The 17,527-nt window shown below is 44.3% G+C and overlaps 1 protein-coding gene across 3 annotated transcripts in view; it reads left to right on the top strand.

Annotated features, from left to right (window-relative positions):
* RNF44 (ring finger protein 44) overlaps positions 1-17,527 on the top strand; it is a 66,867-nt gene that overhangs the window by 26,202 nt on the left and 23,138 nt on the right. Inside the window, exon 1 of one of the 3 annotated variants that reach the window (XM_082213571.1) lies at positions 1,356-1,715. The exons of the other annotated variants lie outside the window; for them this stretch is intronic. The gene's annotated coding sequence lies outside the window, so the exon portion shown is untranslated. Of the gene's footprint in view, positions 1-1,355; positions 1,716-17,527 lie in introns of those variants that run through there. 3 annotated transcript variants of the gene reach the window in all.

The raw sequence follows: 17,527 nt of genomic DNA, 5'->3' as shown, positions 1-17,527 counted from the left end.
GGTGCTTGTAGGCAACAATCACTGGGTGATATCTAAGTAGTACTCATCAATCAGCAGACCTACTCTTAGGTGTAACAACTGCTGGATGTCACCCACTGTGTAGTGTACCCATGTAGTGTATCAGCACTGTCAGTATGATTTTTTTCCACCACATCTCTTTTAACAGCACTGTGCTTATTTTGCATCAACCCTTGTTCTGATTGAAGTACCACTATCAATATTTCTTGCATTTCATCTCCTCCTGACCCCGCTGCTTAATTCTTCCTCCTTACAAGCATGTGGGCATATACATGCAACTGAGGATTACACTTTATGCATGTCAATTTCAGCTCACAAATTGTTATGCCATGACATTTTCTTAGAAGTCTTTATGGAGCCATAAAAATATTTGCTGCTTTTGCTGCAGCAAACTAACATGACTACCCCTCTGAGAATTGTTTCAGCTCTAATGCTGGAGTGCACCCTCTTGTCCCCAGACATGTATTGTGTTGTTGTGTAGATTGGGGCTGGCTCAGCCCATGAGGTATAAGCAATTGGCTGGGGGTTGGGGACAAAGCCCAAAGGGTACCAACCAAGCCTAGGTAAGAATGGGTTCTTGCTGCTAACAAAAAAAGTACTTGGGGCACTGGGAAATAATGCTTTCTGGCCTGCAAGGATAACTAGCATCTTTTTTGTGAGGGAGGCTTACTACACTTGCTCAGAGGAACATTATATCAGAAAGCAATCTAATGGCTGCATGCACTGTTTATGCAACTGATCCCTCCTGGTTCTCCTCCTCTTTCTGAGACTACCCGAGTTGTAACACCTTACCTTGTTGCCGCTGTTGCTTTTCTGCTTCAAGGAAGACGAGGTAGCAGAGTGCCAATACAATGATTCCCTAGGAGCTGCGATCTTTAGAGGTTGCTGCTCTAGTGCGTGGTTGATAGTGAGCACTGTGCCTCTTATGGAAGTATAACAGTCTTGTGGCATCTTAGAAGACTAGGAAATTTATCGTGGTGTAAACTTTTGTGGGCCACAGTTCCTCGCCATATTACCAAAGTCCACCCCTGTCCCACCACCTTTCCTTTCTTTATTACAAAGTTGCACCGTGAATTTCCTTGCTCTGCTCTCCCTGGCCCCCGCCCCCACCTTGGGCACACCGTATCCCAAACGTGTTCCAGGCTCCGTCCCCAGTTGCCATGGCTCCATCCTAACACCTCCTCTTCAAGCTGCAAGTCCCGCTGCTGCCGCGTGCAGCTGATTCCGGCGACAGCAGCGCGGCTGCGCAAAGATGGCCTGTGGCTGGGGAGGGAGGCGCGGCGGCGCGCCTGGTCACGTGTCCGTAACCCGGGCCCGCGCTCCCGCCCTCGGCTTGCTGGAGGCCGGCGCGCGTGCGCGCTCTTCTTCCCTCTCTCTTCTTCCCCAGCTCCGAATGTTGTGAATAAAATGCGCCGTTTGTTACACCCTGGCGGCGCGGGCGGTTCTTAAAGGGCCAGAGACCCTGGGGCCAGGGGCACCCTCTTCCTACCTCGCCCGGCTCAGCTGGGAGCTCAGGGAGGGTCGCCGCTCGCCCCGAGCGTAGAAGAAAACAAAAGAAGCGACCGGAAACAGCCGCGGCGGCGGGGGAGGGGGCGCGGGCCCAGAGCCCAGAGCAGGCGCCCACGAACAGACAAAAAAGAAGAAGAGGGGTGTGTGTGATTTAGGTGCATTTGCACCCCGAGCAGCCAGCCGAGCAGGTAGGTCCCGGGGGCGGAGGGGTGTGATTGCATGCATTCAGCCGCAAGCTGGCGGTGCATGGGGTGGGAGGAGAGAAAGAGAAGAAGGGGGTGGTGGTCGTGCAGCTTGGACAGTTGAGCTGCAAAGCTTCGGAGGATCAAGTCCTCTTAAGCCACACTCAATAAATAAAAAGCCAGTCCGGGTGCTGCTCGGCAATTCCGGGGGGTGGGGAGGCATGGATGGGCCAGTATTGCAAACTGCGGCTTCCCTCCAACACAGCCCGGGGCATTTCCTCGCCTTTGATGGTGTGTTGCACCTGCAGCGGCGGGGGAGGGGGATGCAACTAAGGTCGTCCTCTCCCCTTCCTTGCAGAAGGTGAGCGGCACCTTCCTTGTTCCTCATAGCGAAATAGCCCTTAAGCCCGCTCACCCCCTCAAAGGCCCGGTTTCCTCTGTCTTTTTTCCTCCTGGCTAAGGAAGAAGCGATTGTGACTCCGAGGTAAGGGGTGCTGGCTTGCTGGGAGTTCAGCTGAGGCGGGGAGGAGGAGGGCAGCCTCTCCTGCTTCAGTGACACGTGCTGCTCCTTTCCGATGTTGTTGATGCCTTTGTCTGATAGCGGCGAGGAGGTTGATTTCTTTCTGCGGGACTTGCGGGGGGGGGGCTCCTTCTTGGGATCTGCTACCAGGGGGTAGGATTGGGGCTTTGTGTGTGCTCCTCTCCTTCGCTCCTCTTGCTTGTCCTTCCCGTTGTTTTTCCGTTTTGGCTGGGGCAGGCCGGAGGACGAGGCTTCCTCCGCTCTCTTTGTTATTGCTTTTGTTTCGCACGGAGCACATGGCCTGTGATCTCGCTGCTCTTAAAGTTACAGATCCCCAACCTTGGCACAAACGGATCGATTCCCAATTGTTAGGTCCTCCAAGCGGGAGGGGAATTGTTCCCTTTGGGGTCTCGATACAAAGAATTACAAAGGCCAAAGCACATTAAAATGATTTTGGGTGGGTAAGTGGGTGTGTTTTTGCAAAAGGCAGAGCAAAGCAAGGGGTGGAGGGTACAGAGGAGAGAGGAAAATGTACAATACCCGCGGATTAAAATAAACTGCATTGCCTCGCCTGTGTTCTGTCCAGCGGTCTGGAGTAAGCCCAGTAATAGCAGTGCGGTAATTAAAGTGCTGAATGTGTTCTGAACAGGAGTTGGCAGCTGTCTGGGGAAATGACAGTATTCCAAACGGAAAAGTGGCCCGTTTGTTCTGGATCCCCATTGTGTCTGATAATGATGATCCGGTGTCTGTGTTCTAAGAACAAGTTCCTGAAGGTGAAGTGGAGAATGAAAGTGAGCAGTGGTGCAAAAGAAGCAGGAACTATTAATTCTAGGCTTGCCTGAATACGCTTCCTAGTACTTTGAGGGCAGTAGTTAAAACTCGAACTGGCTTTCTGATGATGTTCCCGTTTATCTCATGTGCATAGTAAAGGGTTGGGTTTTCTCCTTTTCTTGTATTTTTCTTTTTAAGGAGTCCTGTCCCATGGCTTCCTTTCTTGTGAGTGTTTAAAGGAGTATTGCTGCCACAGTCCCCACTGGTGGTGTGTGCAATGATAGGGCAGTTTTGTTAGGCCTTATTTCAGTGTGTATTTGTTCCTTTCACAATTTTGCTTCTTAGATAAGAAGGGAGCTTAGGGACCTCTCTCAATTCCCACTCAGAATAGTGCCCCCAAAGCTTGTTGTGTCTGCTGTTGCCCGTGAGCACTGAAACGGCATTTCATGCTTATCCTCTCAACCACCCTGTGAAGTAGGTTATACCTAGAGAAAATGACTGGCCCAAGGTCGCCCATGAGCTTCACTGATAAGTGGGAATTTGAGACCAGCTCTCCTAGACCCTGGTCAATACACTATAACCACTGTAGCTCTTTCCACCCCCATCTGTTCTACAAAGAAAAGGAGTGTGTTGAAAGCAGAAGTGGGCATAGAAAACATACTCAGGAAGCAAAGACATTTTTGGCTAACTTTTGGACGTAGATCAGATTAAAGTGGGAGGTTTCTGCAGGTGGCAGAAGCGAAGAGCCTTGGTTCATCATGGAAGAATTTGTTTGCATTGTGATGTGAGACGGAAGGAGAGAGAGAGCTGAGAAGCCAAAGTTAGGACTTGGATTTTTTTTGGAGGGGGAGCCAAACTAAGTAGGCCCAAATTCTGCCCAGCTCAAACCTGTTTGTTAGAAGATATGATATAAACGTACAGGATTTTGCATGCATCAACTTACATAATAACTATTTTAAATGCTTTTTTTTCTTTTTTTTGCTACTTTGGATTTTTGTTTTGTTAGGAGTAAGATGTAGGCTGGTGAAGCACAAGTGACATGTGCCGGGGAGGCATTGAATTGTGCAAGGAATAGAGTGGCTGAATTCCTTTCATAAGTTGTTATTAACATCTGTTGAAAATTTATTGGCGTATCTAGAAGTGTATCTGCAATCATGAGGTCCAGTAACATTTTTTTAAACGACACATCATACAAAGCAGATTTTCTGTTCTGGGCATGAATAGCCATACCCTTAAAGGTAAAGGTAAAGGTACCCCTGCCCGAACGGGCCAGTCTTGACAGACTCTGGGGTTTGTGCGCCCATCTCACATTTATTGGCCGGGGGCCAGCGCTGTCCGGAGACACTTCCGGGTCACGTGGCCAGCATGACAACGCTGCTCTGGCGAGCCAGAGCCGCACACGGAACGCCGTTTACCTTCCCGCTGGTAAGCGGTACCTATTTATCTACTTGCCCCCGAGGGTGCTTTCGAACTGCTAGGTTGGCAGGCGCTGGGACCGAGCAGCGGGAGCGCACCCCGCCGCGGGGATTCGAACTGCCGACCTTTCGATCGGCAAGCCCTAGGCGCTGAGGCTTTAGCCCACAGCGCCACCCGCGTCCCTTTAGCCATACCCTTAGGCATAGGGATATTATAAGTGTTCACTATTGGTGATATAAAAGCATGTGAGGAATGTGCTACATTCAGAGAGGTTACAGTGAAGGGAACTGGTTGTCTGGAGCCGGAGAACATCATTGCTAGATGAGTAGTAACATGGTGGAGAAAATGCACAATTAATGTGTTAGAAAAAAAGTATTTAATTTAAGTTAACTTGATCCCTTTAGAAGTATAGACAAAGCGAGGCAGAATCCTTAGTCATCTCGCTTCCAACTCAGGAAGCCTCCTGAAGTTCCTGTGCTCCACTCAATATTGTATATAGTTGCCCCATGACATTATTGTGAAGAATCTCACTAGTTGACTTAGTGTTGACCATTCTTTTGTGGACAATGCTGATCAGTGCAAATCTTGTTCTTATTATGTCATTTAACTCCATTTGAAATAGTGGGAAGCTTTTATGGCAATGGCCAGCCAAGGAGTGTTTAGATGAATTGGGAGATTGTTAGGCGGAGGAGAATCATTAAAGATGGCTTCTGATGTGCTATTGGGAGAAGCAGAAGAGTGGATGGTTGTGGTGATAAAAGTGCTGCCTCCTTGCTTCTGGTTCTGTTGATCAGTCTCAAGCCAATGGGATTCTCCATGAGTCAGCCACAGAGGGACCACTGGATATGGTAGAGAAGAGTGACCTTAAACTCTAGATGTGCCTTTGGGGGGGGCAATACCAGAATTGCCGTTTTTGCCCCCTTTTATGCCCCTCCTCACAGCAAAGGGACAAAAAACTGCACAGCAACCTCTGTTAGTGTGTCTCATTGCCACTCTTCACACCCTTGCTGCTCAGTGTGTTGTTGAAAGAAGCCTCCTTATGCTGGTAGTGGATTCCAATCCCCAAAGCAGCTACAGGCAGCAATGTCTATAGAATTCCTGTTGTCAACCCTCACTTGCAGCAAAGAGAAAAACACTGGTTATCTGCTGCCATGGGACTGCAGGGCCTCACTACGTCTTTTTCTTGGGTTTTTTTTTTGTTGTTGTTGTTGTTTTCTAGTGGCAGATTTCCCCCAGCATTGAAACAGTTTTACTCCTTGTGTTTAGGGACTCATGTGGCACTGTGGTCTAAAGCACTGAGCCTCCTGGGCTTGCTGATCGTAAGGTTAGCAGTTCGGCTCTGCATGACGGGGTGAGCTCCTGTTGCTTTGTCCCAGCTCCTGCCAGCCTAGCAGTTCGAAAACATACCAGTGCAAGTAGATAAATAGGTACTGCTGCAGCAGGAAGGTAAATGGCGTTTCTGTGCACTCTGGCACTCATCACCCAGAAGTGGTTTAGTCAAAGCTGTCTGCGGATAAACGCCAGCTCCCTCGGCCTCGTGAGTACTGAGAGATGTTTATAAAATTGAAGACTGATATTTGTTAAAAGACTTTGAGTGTGTCTGGGAGATGCACTTGATGGACAGCTTTTTGGTGGAAATAAAAGTGGCATGTCATGGTGGGCAACTTTTCCACCCTACAGAGTTCTCTAAGAATCCCTGTCAGAAATAGCCTTTTCTCCTGCTGTCTCCTCACCTGTACATTAGAACTGGAAGGAAGTTTCTGTTTTTTCTCTGTTGTGCTATTTGCAGTTACGGTTGAGTATGACAATGTCTCATCCTGTTACCCTTTCCTCTGATACTAAATGGAGTTGCCGTTTGATGTATTAAACTGGATAATCCAATAACATTTGCGTGGAATGTATTATTTGGACAATTGATTCTATTTGTTTTGAAGTCAGGGAAATTTGGCTTTCCAGGCTCTAGAATTTTAGTTCTTCATTTGCATTAAACAAAGTCTTCATGTCATTCAAGCAAAAATGCAGGCAGCAGTTTCATCATGGGTTGATAATAGTATTTTTGTTAAAATGGGCGTTTTTTTCTGAGCCACGATAGCCTGTCTGGATAGTGACCGATATAAACTAAGCTTGCAAATAGCCACTTGCTTGCTTGCCTGTGGAAAGTAAGAGCCTCTTAGGTAGGAAGGTTTTTGCAAAATCAAAGATAATTGGTTGTTTTTTGTTTCAGGATGTTGATAGATTGCAAATGCTGTCTGGACACTCAGACTATAAAAATAGTTGTGGACAAATAACCATTGTTGACTTATTTATAAGATTGCTGTACATGCAACCCTGCCTTTGCACATGGAATCAAATATGAACATGGAAGAAATGAATATTTTGATTACATGGAAGACAAACGTGTGTTTGGATGTGTGCAAACCGATATGTTGAGGCTGTAAATGCAATTTGTAGAGCCAGTGATATGGTGTAAAAACGTTCTAGAACATTTTCCAGTGCTTAATATAGTGGTACCTCGGGTTAAGTACTTAATTCATTCCGGAGGTCTTAACCTGGAACTGTTCTTAACCTGAAGCGCCACTTTAGCTAATGGGGCCTCCTGCTGCCGCTGTGCCACCGCTGCACGATTTCTGTTCTCAATCTGAAGCAAAGTTCTTAACCCGAGGTACTACAGTGGTACCTCAGGTTACATAAGCTTCAGGTTACATAAGCTTCAGGTTACAGACTCCGCTAACCCAGAAATAGTACCTCGGGTTAAGAACTTCGCTTCAGGATGAGAACAGAAATCGTGCTCTGGCGGCGCAGCAGGAGGCCCTATTAGCTAAAGGGGTGCTTCAGGTTAAGAGCAGTTTCAGGTTAAGAACAGACCTGCAGAACAAATTAAGTCCTTGACCTGAGGTATCACTGTATTTCTGGGTTAGTGGAGTCTGTAACCTGAAGCGTCTGTAACCTGAAGCATATGTAACTCGCGGTACCACTAAATTTTTGATAATAAGTTCATTCATAAGCATGAATGGATGTGAGTTGCAAATAAATGTTACACAAGCACGGCAATTCCAATTTGCTAAATGCGGGTATAATAAGCATGTTTACCTTAGAACACAAACTGAAAACTACCCTGAGTAAATTATCCTAATTTCCCAATTCAAAGTTTTCTGGAAAGCACACACAGCACCGTAGAGCTGACCCCAGGTTATTGTATTGCACCACTGAAGCAAGTGGAACTGGAAGCCTCAGAAGTGTAAGGCAGAAAATGTAGGGTGTGTGTGATGTGTTTCACTTTCAAGAGAGATGCATGAAGCACATCAGATGCATTTTCAAAGGGCCTCCTTTTAAATTTTGAATGGTTTCAACTGGCTTCTCCCAAGCAACAGCAGAAGTTTCTCTTCTGTAAAAATTGCTTTCCGTTCTAGATGTCCAAGCCTGTAATTTAAGACAGAGTGAGAAATAGTGATTGAATCTGGAAAAACTGGAATGAGGAATAAAAGGTGCAAACAGTTACAAGCAAAGGCAAATAATAGACAGGGGCAGTTAACAAAGAGATCCATTCTGCACCACTTTTGGTGTCCATGTTAGTCCTGAAATAATGTGATGATCAATCCTACCTCAGATGTATTGGGCTAAGCAAGTTGGTATTTGCTTTCTACTATGGCTTTTGCACTTAAAGCAATGTGGGAACAGTTGTTTCAATCAGCAAAAGAGCATTTTCAGGCCATTTTCTCCCCCACCATCCACCCCACAAAATGCAAAAATGTCTAAGACCATCTCTGAATTCTGTGAAATGACTCAGTTGTGGGTGTATCTGAGCTCAGAAGAGGAAAATAACTATCAAGCGGAGTTAACCAGCTATTAGAATTGAATGTCGCAGACCCTAGTGGGATATTTCACTTTACAGTACAGCACTTCATACCACAGATTGGCATTGTTGGGGCTGAAGTCACAGAGGCGGTGTTAGAAACTGGGATAGAAAAGCTAGAATGACTCCTGGGACCTGGGTTGTGGGGGCCAAAACAGAATGTCTAGTCACCACTGGGGTGTGTGTGTCAGCAACACTTTTTATGTATTGTTTTGATAAGCTTGAGTAAATACGCAATACACATAAGTGGCACATTGTTAATATCACATTTTTAGCAGAAATTGTTAATACATGTTTAATTTGGTATTTACAATAAAAATATTGGTACCATACTTCAGTTTTAAAAACACTCTACTCTTTATTGTTAAACTCCTTAACATATTGTCTGTCCTTAACATATACTTTGAGGCTTCAAAGCAAAAACGTTTCAGTAATCCTTGAGTATCAGTCAGGCGCAAAATGCACTTGGCTCCCTGCTAATTTTGAACCCTGCACAGAGGGGAAATAATTCAGTTCTCTGTTGCCATGAGCCTCATGGACCATAGTAGGGAGATGCAAATTGTGATCCTATAGCAGGGGTAGGCAACCTAAGGCCCAGGGGCCGGATGCGGCCCAATCACCTTCTCAATCCAGCCCGCGGATGGTCCAGGAATCAGCATGTTATTACATGAGTAGAATGTGTCCTTTTATTTAAAATGCATCTCTGGGTTATTTGTGGGGCATAGTTCATTCATTTTTATTTTATTTTTCAAAATATAGTCCGGCCCACCACATGGTCTGAGGGACGGTGGACCAGCCCACGGCTGAAAAAGGTTGCTGACCCCTGTCGTATAGCACTTATTTGGGAGTAAGTCCAATGTAACTCGGGTGGACTTGGTGCTGAATAGACGGGAGAAGGGTTGGAGCTCAGTGGTACAACATCTGCTTCCCATGTAGAAGGTAGAGAAGCCTGCCTGAAACATTGGAAGACTGTTAAACCTTTTAGTCCAAGGAACACACAATCTTCTGAGGGCCACATTCCAGTGTTGGATGGAGCTAGAGACAAAACTGGGCAGAGTATTGGATGTAAATTATTATTATTATTATTATTATTATTATTATTATTATTATTATTATTACTATAATATTTAATAATAAAATATTATTATTATTAATAACCTGCCCTTCAGCCTAAGGTCCCAGGGCAGTTCACAGCATTAAAACACAATATTAAAAAATATATTTTTAAACCATAAATAAGGTGGGCCCTAGAAATACACACCTGAAGTGTGAAAAGTCAGAGTAAAAACCATGCATCTTCAGCATTCACAGGAAGCTGTATGATGAAGGTGCCAAATGCACCTTTGTACAGTAGGCTAGCTTCTGAACACATTCACACTCCCTCCTTGTCTCCCATCTAGTCAAGCAAGTGTCATCATCAAAATTCCAGGACTTCAAGCAGAAACCCGCAGGGTACGAAGTAGGTCCTGTGAGGCATGTGGCCCGGACCATGTAGAGAGGCCTACGGAACTGCATTTGGCCCCTCAGGCCTGAGGTTCCTCATCCGTGGTGTGGACCATACTGAAATTGATGGACCAAAGGTCTGACTTGGTACAGGGCAGCCTCATATGTACAGGATTGTCCAGCACAAGCCAGGAATGGAAATGAGGCATTTTTGTTCAATTTCTTTAAATAATTTTGAAGAGACCTTTTCAACTCATGTTCCCAAAGTGGTGTACAATATACATTTAAGTATTTTCTCTGCAAATACATTACATATATTGTATACAAATATAATGTACAAAGATGTATTGAATGTAGATATGCCCTCACTGTTGTATTTTAGTAGACTGCCCAAAAAATTAATTGTTTCAGTAAGCCTGCCCAGACATGTAACTTTATTATGCATGCTTTAAAAAAATAAATCTGTGACTTTTACCTGCATTTTAAAATAAAAATTTAATGTTATTTTATGTAAACCGCTTGGATATTTTTTTTGATGAAGCATTCTGTAAATCTTACTTAAATGAATAAAACCAACTGATAAAACTATTAAATTGCCGATTGAAAAGAAACCAGAAATGATACAAAAACTAAAAGAAACGCAGTGCAGCAAGAACAAGGTTAATTCTCTGAGGGAATTGTTTTTGGTTGGGTGTTGAATGCATTTCTAATTTGTAAGTCATCTTGAAATTAATTTTAATTAAGAGGAAGGCAAAGAAGTATTAAAGGCATAACAAAGTAGAAGTGCATGGACGTTGTCAGAGTGGGAGGCATGGACATTGTGATGGAGAGTGCAGAAAAATACCTTGTTTCCATACAAAGTAGTATTCGTCTATGTGACCCATTGGGTGATCCCAAATTTTGGGAAGGCAAAAAGTAAGAAGAGGCACTCCCTGTGGTAACCAGGACCCAAACCATTTGGGGCTTTGGAGGCAAAACCAGTGCCTTGAATTGCATCTAGAAACAAGGTAGTAGTGTGGTTGCTTCAAAAGAAGTGTAATTCTGACTACTTTTAGACAATAATTGGTCACTGGCATTATTAGCCTGAGGTATGAAAAGGTCTTTTGCTCAAGCATAAACCCTCTACAGGTAAACCAGGAAACCTCTATTTAAACAGAGAGTGACATTCAACTAAGCAGTGGGACTCCCCCCCCCCCCAAAGAAAAATCAGATCTCAAAGACCACCATAACAGGTTTAGGGGTCACAGGAAGGAAGAGAAGGAGGAAGAATCCCACTGTGAGTGGTCTTCATTCCCTTTGTATATGCCCCACTTAGCCCTATGTTGAATTCCACTCATAGTTTTTTTTTGTTTCACCCAGACTGGTAAACTGGTTGCCAGCTTCAGAAGAAGCTAAGATATTAAGGCACCTTCAAATCATGTTTTAATATCCTGGCTTATTTCTTAGTGAACAACCATCATTTCCCAATTTGGAGGAAAGAAGAAAGCATGGTTGATTGAAGACTTCTGCTTGGTTTGCTCATGTGGCAAAGTGTATGCGTTGGCAAAAGGCGCAATTGTATCTTGGCTTATTATCTGAACATGGCCAACATGTGCCTCAGTTTCCATTCCAAAAAGCTGGTCTGGAAAGGTACCGTTGATTGGATCCAAAGCCGGAAAATTTGCAGGGTTGTATGAAAACTTTAAGTTGATGCTCAAGTTTTCAACGTAATGCGGAATTTGGCCTGCAAGTATGAAAAGGGCACATAACTGCTGCTGTTGCTGCTCCCATGATTTTTCTACAACCGTTTGTGAGCTGCACATGGCCATGCATGTTGCAGCTGCTGCACTTCCTATCTCTGCCCCAACATTGGAGCTGTTTACCTTTGACAGTACAGTGTGATGACTAACTGTATTGTGGTGTTGCAAGGGCATTTATGTGTAGTTCTCTTCACTTTGCAGCTCCCTTGTTAAGAGCAGGATTGTGATCTCAGGGTTTGTTTGTTTTTAGCAAATAAATATTTCTTTCTCTGATTGTTTATCCCTGTGGTTGTTGACTGCTGTCCTGCTGTCCTAGAGACAGCACAGATCTGTGTAGGATGCCCCCCCCCAAAAAACATGTTCTTATTCAATAAGTCAAGAAGACAACAGGTGGCTGCAGACAGATGGCTAGGACAACGCTGATCAGCAAGACAGGCCATCATCTCCATATGCTGCTTGTCTTGCTTGTGTGTTCCAGCTGAACCAGAAGGTCTAGGTTGGATAACTGGGCGGACTTTTATAGCCTCTGTCTTTCAGACAAGTGGTCATTTTAAATCATTTCCCCCAAATCTATTATAACTGCATTGGCCTCCTTGAGTTTAGTGCGTTGTTACAGAGTATTCATGTGGGACCTTTAATATCACAAACTCTCAGCTATAATACTGTAATCTGTTCCAGGCAGGTACTGAAAAGGTTGGTACCTTTGTTTTTCCACTGGCATGTATGAGATGTTGGCCTGAGCTTGCTGCAACACTTGAGTATTGTCCTGTTTTTGTAATGCAGTGCAGACATAGCAGTTGGTACGAGATAGATGTCCTAAGCATTAGGGGTATGAAAAAAATGATCCGCAAGAGGTGGGCGTTAAGAGGGGCATTCCAAGCTTTCTGCTGCCTGTTAGAGACCCTGTCCCCAGTTGCCAGCAGCAGAATAATTATTATAGAAGAGCACCTTCCTCTGAATACTAGTTGCAGGTGGGGAGAGCACTGTTGCACAGTCTTTGCTTGAGGACTTCCATAGACATCTGGTTGGCCACTGGGAGAACAGAATGTTGGACTAGATGGGTGTTTGACCTCATCCAAAAGGGATCGTCTTATGTTCTTAACCAACAGAGGTAAGATTGGGGTCTAATTGATCAGTAATAGAATAACAGATCCATAGTTTTATGAAGTTGGGGCACCTGAGTCAGAGGTAGGGGTGTGTGTGTGTGTGTGTGTGTGGAAACAAAATAAAATAAATAAAATAATCCTTCCAGTAGCACCTTAGAGACCAACTAAGTTAGTTATTGATATGAGCTTTCGTGTGCATGCACACTTCTTCAGTTATGTAGAATAAGTAGATTGTAGAGGGTTCTTAATTCTAAGACCCTTAGGTATAATGTTCAGGTTCTTGCATTTAGTCAGAAAGAAGATGTCAGTCTGTACCTGTGCAAGTTTCTTAGTGAGGTTGATGGACTTCCATTTCATGCGGCTCAATGTGGTACCTTCCATAGTTCTAGTTACAGGTAGGTAGCTGTGTTGGTCTGCCATAGTCAAAACAAAATAAAATAAAATAATAATAAAAAAATTTCCAGTAGCACCCTAGAGACCAACTAAGTTAGTTATTGGTATGAGTTTTCGTGTGCATGGACACTTCTTCAGAAGTGTGTGTAAAAGAATGCCTGCCCTGGTTGCCATTTCTCTGTGTGTGTGTTGTAGTGGGGGCTGCAAATATAACTTGGCTTTGAGAGACCAGTAGTGTTATGAGGGGAGCTCCTCTAGGGAACTCTTCATATCCTGCAGAAGGTAGTGAGCAATGGACATGGATGTTCATATGTGGGAGAAATGGGAGAGAGAGGTGGAAATTCGTGGATGTGTTTATGGTAGAGGTGGGGAGCCTCAGGCCAGGGGGGGGGCAGGTGCAGCCTCCAAGCCTTTCTCTTTGGCCCTTGAGAGACTCCCAAGGCCTCACCCTCTCCTCTGCCTGATTCTGCACTCTCCTTGAGGGCTTTTGCCTGGCTGGAATGTGTTCCTGAGCAGCTGTGATGAGGCCACTTGCTTGCCTGGACGGAAGATGAAGAGGTGTGGGGTAGACTTTTGCGTGGCTGGATGTGCACAAAAGTTAATAGCTGTCTCCATTGCTCTGCTTGCTTTTGCCTTTGTTTCCCACGCCACAAACATTCTGGGCCCCCAGAAGGTCACAAACAAAGGAATGCAACCTTATGTCTGAAAAAGGTTCCCAGACCCTGTTCTCTGGTGAAATGTCATATATTTATTTTTCTGAATTTATACACCATGCTTCCTACACTGTAATAACCCCATTTGCTTGTGGAAGGGTGTAGCTTGGCATGTTGTGACTGATTTCAGCAGCAGTCTAACTACAGTGGGTAGAGGACCTGTGGTGCCAGAAACCTTCAAAACTAATCATGCATGATCCAGGAAGCTATATTGTAGTGTACAAGAGATATCCAGAAGGAGGGTTTAAAGAGCTATTTGCTTGCGGGATGGGTTGAAGTGGGTGTCTCTGCTGAGCCAACTGTCTCCTGCATTCCTGTTTTTTCCTTCAACAAATGTCAAGGAGAGGTCCTTCTCTCTGAAGCTAGATGGGCAGTAGCACCTTCAGCTTATTCTAAGGAACAAGTGTTCTTCTAGAGACTTGCCATCCTCCTGACTGCTGGGTTGGCCAATATGCTACCCTCCATATGTTGTTGGATTCCAGCTCCCATCATCCTTGACACAACCATGTTGGTTGGGACTGGTGGGAGCTGCAGTCCAACAGCAACTGGTAGGCAATTGTAGACTACCTCTTTTTCCAGAGAGGATGATGGTGATTTCTGCTGCTATCTCTTGAAGGCTTTGAAAATCATTCTTGAGTGAGATCTGTGAGTAGCTCTGTCCCCTGTGGTGTGAGCCTCTGGGGGTGAATCATGCTCCTCATGTGGGCATTGTTGTTGGGGCAGATGGTGATGCTCACATAGCCTTGCATAATTAGTGAGATGTATGTATGATTAATATATAGGGATGCTATGCTAAAGGCTGTTGGCATGAGATTTTTCAACAAGATGCAGATGATCCTCGTTGTTTGAGAGAGGTGGGGGGCTGTCTTTTCCTTATAATATGTGCAGATTGCTTTTTTAAATCTATAAACCAAGTGCTCTGTAACACATGGGAGGTTTATGCCATTCCGCTTTTTACAGATGTAAAATAAAGGAAGCAGAATTATTCTTGTGATTATTATTTTTGTTATTTTGGGGCAATGTCTTTGTCTTAATCCATATATTGCTAACATGGTGCCCTCCAATGTTGTGCATCCATCATCAATGACCATTGGCTATGTTGGCTGGGGATGCTGGGAGTTTTAGTCCAGCAACATCTGGGTGGCACAACTTTGGCTGCCCTTGCTTTATGCCAGCACTTATGGACTAGGACATACTTCCTCTTGTGCACTCTCAAATCCCTGTGATTGGGGGGGATCAAGTTAGATATTTAATGTCCTCTTCTTCTGATGCAAATGTTCCGCTCGGCAGTTTACAACATTTGAAATTGCTGTTTAATAAAGCAATATTAAAAAAGAATAAATCAAGGAGATGGGAACAGCCGTTGTATTATCTGCCACACACAACAAAGACCTGGCAGAGCAAAACTGTCTTACGTAACTGAGGAAAAACAGCAAGGGAACTAATGGGAACCAAGTTTGATTGGCTTAGCTTAGATCCATCCCTGTGCAGAACATTTGTGTCTCTTCATCTGTCCTTCTGAAATGATTGCTTGGGATTACCCTCACACCATTTGCATGCCATGCTCAGGCTACTTTCAGTACTTCTGTTGCATTACATGCTATCTGCTCCTCATAATGGCTTTTTAAAATTCATCATTTCCTTTTTATATTACTAAATAGCAACATTAAGAAGTTATTTTAAGAGGGGACGGGGAGCAAGGGAGTGGGCCATCCATGCTTCACAGGGCAAAGTGTTCCATAATCTTAAGTGCAGCCACAAAGAGGGCCTCTCCTCTCATCCCTGTGTCCAGCCTAGGTGGGACACAGAAAAGGGAACGGGCAGAATGATATGGAAAGAGGAGTTCCTAAGACCTAAGCATTTAGAGCTTTAAAGGTAATCACCAACACTTTGAATTATGCCTAGAAGCGTATTGCTAAGGAGTGCAGCCGTGTAAATGATGCCATGGACATAGAACGGATAGCTCATAGAATCACAGCATTGGAAGGGACCTCGAGGATCGTTTGGTCCAACCTCCGGCAATGCAAGAATATGCAGCTGTCCCTTTTGGGGATCAAACCTGCAACCTTGGCATTGTCAGCACCACACCCAAACCAACTGAGCTACCTGAGCACCCACTGACATCCTTGCAGGTGCATTCTGGACCAGCTGGGGTTCCAGAGACTTTTTAAAGGTAGCCCCATGTAGGATGTGATGCGGTAATCCAACCTGAATCTAATGAAGGCATGTGAAGACTTACATTAAAATATGCAGACATTTTAAGTGAATTTTCTCTGAACTTAGTTAAGTGTGTGATATATGATGTCTCCCATTGCACACTGCTTAGAAACTACTGCATTAACTAGTATATATAAATTATTTTAATAAATAATCTCTTTCTGTGGCCAGGTCTTCCCTCAGCAGTGGGCATGGCTGGCGCACCAACCTCAGCTGGCTATAGGTAGTCTTTGCCACCTGATCAGCTAGGCAGAAAGCAGAGCCCAGGAGTATGGGGCCATAGTTTGGTGGTAGAGCCCATGCTTTGCATGGAATATCCGTGGGTGTTCGGTCCCTGGCACCTCTAGTTAAAATGATCAGGTAACTAGTGATGGGAGACACCTCCCTCTGCTTGGAGACCTTAGAAAACCATGGCCAGTTAGAGTAGACCATATTGGAGTCAATGGACAAACAGCCTGGACTTTTTGTAAGACAGTTCAGATTTTGCATGTAGAAAGAAACTGGGGATGGCCTTCAGTCATGGAATGTCTGTTGGAGAATGTGGTCAAGGCACTTTGCTGCCAACATATCATAATAGTGGCCGAACTGGAGGTCCACACACAACCTCAAGTATGTGACAGATTTGTTATTCAGTCTACAGCATTGCACTGTAAATCTTGCCTATATGACCTCATTTATCTTTTATAAACACTTCCTGTGATGCTCCCTTCAGAATCATGGACTGAAGAGTGGCAAGATTATGATGATGATGTTGTTGCTGCTGCTATTAGTTTGTTAAATTTCTTAAGATGTCTTTCGCAAGAAGATCCCAGCACAGGTTACAGCACATAAAAATACAATACACTTCAATCAGAAATAAATAATAATAATAATAATAATAATAATAATAATAATAATAATAAAAAACCATGCATAACCCCAAAACAATAATTCCGCAAAACACGTCTCAGGGAGAGACACCGCAGACAATTCATTATAAAATCAATTCATCAGTTCATTAAAGAAGCAGGAAGATTCTAGCATCAACACTGGTAAGAGTTCCATAAGAAGAAAATAAAGAAAATAGCTTTACCACTGCATGTGTTGTGGTCTGAAAAGCAATTTGCAGCTAACTGATTTAGATGGGTGAGGTGGGGAATCTATGACCTCAGGGCCACAGTTTTTTTCACCGGGGTTTTTATTAATATATAGCACAGACAAACTCAAATACAGAAATTCAAAACAAGTGGTACAAGTTAATGAACATTAATATATTTCTACTTCCCTTTGCCATCTAAACAAAACCAGAGCATTTGTATCTAGTGGTAGTCCATATGGTATATTGAAAACAGGAACTAGCGCACTAAACTCTTTTGTAGCCTCATGTGCCTTTCCCCTTGGCCTAACTCAGTGTGACTGGCCAGGAGGGGGAAAGGGTGCCCCACTCACTTGAACCTTACCCACTAACGGCAGATGAGCCCCTGAGAGAATAATGCCCTCAACAGGGAAAGATTTTCCACCAGTGGGCATATTCTGAAAGCTGCAAGACCAGGGTTAAAGAAGTTGGACCATAAACTTAGTCACTGCTAAGGTAAATATAGGATTACAGTGTTTGGGAGACATTTTTGAACAAAAAGAGCCAGGGGGAAAATACAAATACACAATTCA

Source organism: Podarcis vaucheri (genome assembly GCF_965113315.1).
Source record: "Podarcis vaucheri genome assembly, chromosome: 2".
NCBI classification, from domain to species: Eukaryota; Metazoa; Chordata; class Lepidosauria; order Squamata; family Lacertidae; genus Podarcis; species Podarcis vaucheri.
This window is presented reverse-complemented; position numbering and strand designations above follow the sequence as displayed.